Here is an 8,868-nt window from a genome sequence, read left to right on the forward strand (position 1 = left end):
AGGGTGACTCAATGTTTGTCATAGTTCGGTGGAGCGTGTGTGGTTTACCGGCACATCGAATAGGTGACTGTAACATGTGAGGGCACCATGTAGTTTGCATGGTTATTCACACCCGCTTTGTGATCCTCGGCATCCCAGTCACAAACTAGAGGGGCATATCGAGATTTAAACATGCCATTGAAATGTTTAATGTATCTCAAAGGATCTAGGAGTTTTCATAGATTTAAAACTTAAATTTCTTTTTCGTTTTTCATGGTGGAAATTAGTGAATCGTCATTCACTTACCTTCAAATATTCTACAACTAGATTACGACATCCCTTTTCTAGGTTGTAGCGTATTGTGTTGGGTCCTAGCCTTGGAATTTCATTTGGGTGATTTACCAAGGACTCAATCAATCAACTAACTTGAATTCGTTTTTCTCCCGTTTTGTAGATGTCAAAGTTCGACAACTATGGTCTTCTCAAATCCCGTGGAACAAGCATTCCACATGAAGATGATATTCCACGATTCGATCGAGGAACAAGAAATCATGCTTCACTTCCTCCTCCTCCTATTTTTCTCCCCAACCCACAAGATCGAAGAATTGAAAGGTTCAATATCACTAAAGCCCTATTGGAAATGAAACATGAAGATGGTAAATCCGTGTGTGCCCACGTTCTAGGAATAAAATCACACATTGATAGGTTGAAAATGTTGGGTGTGTCATTCCCGAATGAGTTGGCTGTAAATTGGGTTTTGCAGTCACTTCCAGAATCATATAATGAGTTCAAAAGAAAGTATTATATGATGGATCATGACGACAACCTCATTGACCTAACTTACATGCTCATTGCTGCTGAATCAGAAATGATTTGGCAAAGCGATGGAGCGTATTTGTTGGGAGAGTCAACCGACCATACTTCCGAGGACGCTCTAGGAGAACCGACCTGCGTTTGCTGCCAAAAGAAAGGGTGTTGGATACAAGTCTGCCCAAAGAGCCTGAAGAGTCCAGAAGATGGGAGAGTCAAAGAGTATGGCTGCGCTTCAGGTAAAATCCACTATCTAACTCCATTAAGTTCCTATTCATTAATTCTTAATACATAATGTAATAAGATTGCATTTGAATGTTTTACAGGATCGGTGAAAAGAAAGGAAGCTTGGTGAAAGAGCAAGATGAATCTAATCACAAGGAATGGATCTTGATCGCATGGACTTGAAGATTAGATTTTGATCTTAGAAAGTTATGATAGAGTTGTTAGAAATTTTCTTTTGTACATAGTTTTCAATGGATTTTGCATTGTAAGGACAAATTTTTCCGCTGCTTTTATAAATAAAATAATTTTTTGTTTGACTTATTTATTTATTTATTTCCTTACAATGAAATCATTATGAAAATTGGTGTTCGAATATTTCTACAACAAATGGATATGATTCTTAGTTATGTTATTTATGGAAATGTCAAGAATTTACCAAATAAAGAGAGTTTCTCATCGCCCAAGTTTCAATTGGACAGAAATTTGGAATCATGCAACTTGGTTGCACGATGAATGAGAAATTTCATATTTGGAAATTAGACTAATACATTGACAAAGTGTCAAGTGAAGGACTTGGAGATCGAATACACAAAGTTACGTGTTGATCAAGTCCACCATAAGAGTAACAATGATATTCGTCATGATTTACTAAAGGTTTAGTAAATATGATTAAGTGTAATTCTGAATTGATTAAAGGGTTTAGATCAATAGCAGAACGAATAAGAAGAATCAAGTAGGCAGAAAGATAAAAGTTTCTCCATTCTAAGAAGAAGGGAGAGTAGCTTTTATGCTTTATGATATGTCTTAGTGATTAAGAACCATATCTCAATTGATCCTCTAAGTGAGTCTTAGTACAATTGTATGTCTAAGAAGAGGAATCAAGAATTGAAGAAATGGTTAAATCAATAAGTCAATCATACTTCATTCCAATGATAAATCTTAAAGTTAAGATTGTGACAATGAGTGATAAGTATTAAGAAGGTTTGTAACTTTCATTAAATGTGGTAAGATTGTGATGTCTTGAATAAGACAAAGACCAACTTGGACCAATTTATGAAGTGTTTTGATAAAAGCTACACTAACTCTTGAATATTTGTTTGTCAAGAAATGTTTTGACAAGAGAATCGTATATGTCAAGGAGTCAGTGGGAGTCTTAATGGTCTTGAAAGGTTTCAAGAACAAATCAAATAAACCTTACCAATCATCACTAGCACCCGAGTTGAGGTTGACAACCTATCGTATTGACATTATTTTGATTATGTGTTGTTCCAATTGAGTTAATTATGCATATGAGTTCTCATCTTGAATGCATAAAAGGCAAGGCACCTTAATCAATGAAAGGTACATTGATAAGAAAGGGTGAGATGCTTAACTACTTGGAAGACGTGGTGGGCAGCTGTGCCACCATGAGGCAAGAAATCAAGATTAAGAAAGTTCGATCCATATGAGTTTGAATTTGTCGTAAACGTTGGTTTTGACAAATTCACATGGATAGGAACATTTACACCATTTAAAATCTAAGTGTCATAAGATTTCCTCCTTCATGAAAATGATTGTGAAAAAATGCTTTCACTAAGAAAGATTTTAAGAAGATAGTGATTGTAAAATTGCATTCTCGAATTCAGTTATGGTTACGGCATCCCTTTCCATAATTTGAATTGTGAGGTTTGGCAACCAGTCTTAATTGTTCAGACACACATATGAACTATCAAAGGCAAAGGTGTATAAAGAATCCTTGATAAAAGATTATCAAAGCACTAAGTATTAGAAACATGAACTTAAGAAATTCAATAAGCATTGTTTTCTGAAAGTTAAGATGTTTATGAATACATGTCGAAGCTAGTGGGAGCATAAGTGTTATGTTTTATGATAATCATCAAGATAGTGGGAGCATAAAAGTTATGATTGTATGATTATTAAGGAAAGTATTGCAAGGTTAGCAATATTAATTATAGAAAACATGAGTCATACTTTGCAAAGTCGCAATAGTTGAAAAGTTGTTTTGCTATAATTAAGGGAGAGAATATTATGCTTCATTTCAAATCTAAAGGTTTAGGTTGAGAAATGTTAATAAAATTAGTCAAAGGTACAAAGTGTGTTCTTAAAATTTCGATTATGATTACGGCATCCCTCTTCACAATTCGAATTTTGAGAACATAGCAAATAAAACATTATGCGTCGTGTCCCATACGCTTCGGGTATAGGATCGATTGAAAATGCTTGACCATTCTAAAATTTTTCAAATGTCGAGCGCATTTAGAGGGAAAAGGGACTAGAATTGGTTTTGACTAAAACAATTAAACAACTATCAAAGGACAATCCAAGTTCGACGAGGATTGGTCGCTTGTGAGTAGTTGGAAGTATAGTATTGGAAAATATGGAAATGTTTCCATATTGGATGGACCATATCGACATCATTACGAATAGATAAGATTCTATTAAGAATGAGTTGTCATATGGAACATATGGAAGTGTGTCCATATTGGGAATTGAATATTGAGAAATCTATGATTAGATTAGAAACTTCTATGCAAAAGGATGTTCAAAGAATGTACTTTGAGTGAGAGACGTCACGTCTATGGAATTGTCTTGTAACAATCTCCGATAGAGGACTTTGTAATATCATTGGCAATGTCTTTGTGACTTTGGTGCAGTGACATTACGAAAGGATAGTTGCATAGAATGTTAGAATCTAGCATATTCTATAAGTAGCAAGAATTTGATATTCTTTAACTTATGAAAAACGGATTTGGAGTTGTGAAATGAGAAGGATTGGAAATGTGTTCAATGTGATCTATTTCACAAAGTAAGAACCATAGGTAAACATTGTGTGCATGCTAGGAGCATGAGACAAGTGTTGGAATTCAAGTAAGAAGTTGATTACCCGAAACGACAAATAATGAGTAATCAATATGGTGATAAATAAAAGGTGTTTTATTTATGCTCAAAGGTTTGAGGCCATATGGGATTAGTATTATTCTTGTGTTTCACATTTGCATGTTTTGACTTCCAGAATAATTGAGTTTATTAAGAATAATCGAATTATTCAAACGGGCCACAGTCGTTCATATGTTGGAAGTAGGTATGAATGAAGACTGTCGTGAATTGGTGTGTGGAATGTCTAAAAGAGTATTAGACATAAGCAAATGTTTGCTGCAACGTTCATGAGTGCTTATAAATGTGATTTGAGCATTGGATTAGACCCACGCTCACTTGGATCACTCCATGGATTGTATCATGAGTGATTGGTGAGACGATAACATCTTATATTCTTGAAACCGAGATGTGTGAGTTGTATCTTGCAAATCGGTTGCACATTGATAATATGTAAACGCACTAGTAACTTGGTGTTATAAAACATATTGTTGTGTGTGATTCGGTGCGTGAGTACAAGCAAGCATTGTATCAAAGTTTATCCGTTCCTTTTATCCAAAGTAGGATAAAAGCGATATCTTTGGGCCCCTCGATGGTTTAGTGATGACAAACGTAAATGCTCGGCCGGGCTAGGGCTAATTTGATTTGTTCAATTAGTCAGTCGTCATAAATCGGGAATCGAGATAGAGTACAAAGAGAATGATTTGAAATCATATCTCATATGATATCTAGAATGGAGGAATATATGATCCCTTATCTAAGGACACGCGTATTTGATATGATCAGAGTTGACAGCGGCTTTGGAAAGCTACGATTGCAGATCGGGATCCGAAGTCATACGCATAATAGTTGTTAGACTTATCCAAGTGGGAGACTGTTGGATTAGTGTCTAAGTCCATAACTATTTTGGTATGTACTTGACCCGATGGTGCATGGTCCTTTTGGGTTGCCTTCACCAAAGCAACTTGATTGGAGAAATATATATATAGAGAGAGGATAATATGATTTATTAATATGTTATAAGAATAAAATATTAAAGGAGAAATCATATTTGTTTAATTAATATTGGTCAATAATTAATTGAGAATTAATTTTGTGATCAAGTGTAATTAATTAAACTAGAGGGGCTGAATTGTAATTATGTGATAGTTACAAAATAAGGTAAGAGTTATCTTATTATTAGGTTGGACGAATTTAAGGATATAGAGTCTTAGAATTCGAGTATGATAAGGATTCAAGGATTATCTTATTGGTTGCTTAATGGATAATCAACTAGATAAGGATAATGACTGAAACCCTATTTCTACACCTATATAAATACCCCTAGGGTTATGAATTCGTGTATCCCTTCCCAAGAGGTGCCAAATACGAATTCTAACCTCCCTCCTCTCTCCTTATACCTTCTCCACTTGCTTATGGTGTTTGTAAGCCATTAGAGGAGTGACACTTGTGACTCTCTGCTTTCCAAGGTCAATTCAAGGAGGAATTGGATTGTTATTGCTATATAACAATCAAGGTACGTTCTTAAACCTATTTACATGTGAATTCTGATTTCCATATGCTAGAATTAGGGTTCAAGTCTTGGATTCAAAGTATGTACAATAGAGAAACCTAGATCCGAGCTTTAGGGTTTGTATGAGCACATAGGATGTCTTATGACCAAAACCCATCAATATTGACAAGCTGGGAGAGTTGGGTGTCAAAGTCTTGAGAAAGTTGGATGTTCAATAACTTTCTAAGTCACATAGTGAGTTCCTTTGGGACCCCTATGAAACAGACTATGACAAGACCCTTAATGATCTTATCTATTTTCTAAGATCAACTTCCTAAGGCTTTATGGACATTGACAATGATGACACTGGAAATCCAGAAAAACATTCTCTTCCTAATGGCAAGGGATCGGCCATAGTCAACTCGGTTGACCAAATGGTAAAGAGAAAAGCTAATTTTATGATAGTACTGGTACCATTACCAAAGGGTCCATATGTTTATATTGACAAAGGAAGGGGCATTAGTTGCGAAGCTGCCAAATTTTACCGTAGGATGTTAAAGTCAATAAGTTCGACTCGACTTCAGGTAAAGTCCACTATCTAACTCTGCTAAGTTTCTATTCTGAGATTCTTGATACATGATGTGATTGGGTCACATGTTGATGTTTTAAGAATCAAAGAAAAGTGAAGAAACTTAAAGAAAGAATATGTTGAATCTGATCGCGTAGATGGATTTCTATCGCATAGTTTGAAGATCGGATTCTTGAGCTACTTCTTAGGAGTTATGATATATTGCTTAGGAACAGATAACAACATAGTTTTCATGCTCTCTTGCATTGTAAGGATAGTTTTTCCGCAAAGTTTTTAAAATAAAAGGAAAAATGATGATTTTATTTATTTTAAAATATCCTTACAATGACATTTGAGGGAAAAAAATTGTTGCTTACATGATTCCATTAATAGCAAGAGTGGAAATATGAAATTGATTCTTTCATTTGTGGTAATGTCTAAATTTACCAAATAAAGAAATATCCTCATCACCCAAGTTTCAATTGGACTGAAACTTCTAATCATGCAAGTTGTACAGCATGATGAACGAGAATTTTTCATCTTTGGAAAATTAAGACTAGTTCCTTGTTCACATGTATATGTGAATTCAAGTGAAGGACTAAGGGATTGAGTACACATTCTTGTGCACTGGTCAAGTCCACCACAAAATATCGATAAGATTATTCGCCATAATTTACTAAAGCACAGTAAATATCGTTACACTTACAAGCTTAAGTGTAATTCTAAGACATTGGAAAAGGTTCCAATGTATGGCAGAACGAATAAGAAGAATCAAATTAGGCAGAAGGATAAAAGTTTCTCAAATCTGAAAAGATGGGAGAGTACTTTAGTATCATGTCATATTATCATCTTAACGATTAAGAGACCTTATCTCAATTCATTCCCTAAGTGCATTCTGATAGCTAAGAAGAGGAGCTATGAATTGTTGAAGTGGTGAAATCAAGAAGATGAGTCATACTTCGTTCCAAAACTAGTCTTAGGGTCATACTCCAAGACTGTAAGTTGAGTGAAATATCTTAAAGAAAGGTTTAAAACACTAGTCAAATGTAAGAGTAAAAGTTTTCTACTCTTGTACATTTGAAATTGGTAAGTTGTGATGTTTTGGACAAAACAAAGACTAACTAAGGCCAATTGTGTAAAGTGTTTGTCTTGATAAAGAATCCAAACTATCTCTTGAATATTTGGCAAGTGAGCCTTATGTGTCAAGAGGATAGTAGAGTCTTAAAGATCCTGAAAGGATAATCAAGAATAAAAACGTGTAAGTTTATCACTAGCACACGACTTGAGGTTTATAACCTATCATGTTGACATATTTTGTGCTCATTCCAGTTAAAGTTAGCTTTGCATATGAGTTCTTAGAGTTCTCAATTGGTTGCATAACAACTTGGAAGCAGTGGCAAGCCCTTGAGCTGCCAGATGGCAAGAAATTAAGATTGATTTCAGTCCGTATGAGTTTGGGTTTGTCATTATCCTTGTCTTGTGACTATGGTTTTGACAATTCACATGGATAAGAACACATACACCATTAAATCTAAGTTTCATAAGGTTTCTCTCCGATTCATGAAAATGATGGTGAGGAAACACTTTCACTAAGTAGATTTTAACTAGATAGAAATTGTGATATTTGCATTCTCAAAGTCGTTATTGGAGCATGTGTGGTTAACCGACACACTAACCTGGACTTGTGAGAAGTGACAAAGGTCTAAACAATTAAGACTATGATTACGACATCCCTTTTCATAGTTCTTAAATTGTTTAGACACACTTGTGAGCTATCTAATGAAAGGTGTATGATTTTGATAAAGTCTTATCAAAGCAATCTAGTATCAGAAAACTGAACTTTGGTAAGAAAGTCAATAAAGTATTGATTTCTAGAAGTCCAGCTGATTTCTAAGTACATCTCAAAGCTAGTGGGAGCATAAGTGTTATGCTAATAATCATCATGTTAGTGGGAGCATGATAATTATGAAAGTATTGCAAGTTATCAATGTTAATTATAGAAAACAAAAGTTTCAATATGTGAGGCTGCAGGGGTTGAAAAAGTTGTTTTGCTATAATTAAGGGAGAGGAAATTATACTTCATTTCAATTCTAAAAGCTTAGATTGAGATTTTAATCAAATTTATTCAAGGATATATATGAATTTCATGTTAGAATGGTTCAACATAAGGAAATTCTATATATGGGTTCATTATTTGCGTTCTAAAATTCGATTATGATTACGACATCCCTTTTCATAATCTGAATTATGAGAACTTGACAAATAGAAATGGAAATATTATAGCAAAAGACTTGTTTAGTCTTTATGTGAGACATAATGAATCGTGTCCTATATGCTTCGGATATAGGATCGATTACATGTGTTATATTCATCATTTCTAAAATTCTCCAAATGCCCGGGGCATTAAGAAGGGAAAAGGTCTAGAACTGGATATGACTTAAAACAATTAAGAAATTGTCGTGGACAATCTAAGGTTTACCAAAGATTGGTTGCTCAGGGACAGTTGGAAGTATAGTGTTAATTGTTGGAAGGATCATATTGACATATTCTGAAAAGAGGCAACTCTTGTTCAGAAGTGATAGTCAAAAGGGGAATGTGGAAATGATCCCATTGGTGGAAGTTGTTCAATAAATCTGTGTAAGATTAGGAAACTTAATGCAAGAAGGATGTTTCCAAGGAGTTGATATCCTTTGGAATGCTTTGCAGTGTTTGTTGTCAAGTCTTTGTGACTTTGTGCATAATCATTACAAGAGAATCATTGCATATAAGTTTAGAATCTAACATATTTTGGTAAAATGGCATGAATTTGGAATTCCTGCATTTGCCATAAGAATTCGGGAGTGTGAAATTAGAATCATTGAAAGTTTGGTCAATTGGTTTATTTCACAAAGTAAGGATCATAGACAAACATAGAGTGCGT

Source organism: Lactuca sativa, chromosome 9, assembly GCF_002870075.4.
Source record: "Lactuca sativa cultivar Salinas chromosome 9, Lsat_Salinas_v11, whole genome shotgun sequence".
NCBI lineage: Eukaryota > Viridiplantae > Streptophyta > Magnoliopsida > Asterales > Asteraceae > Lactuca > Lactuca sativa.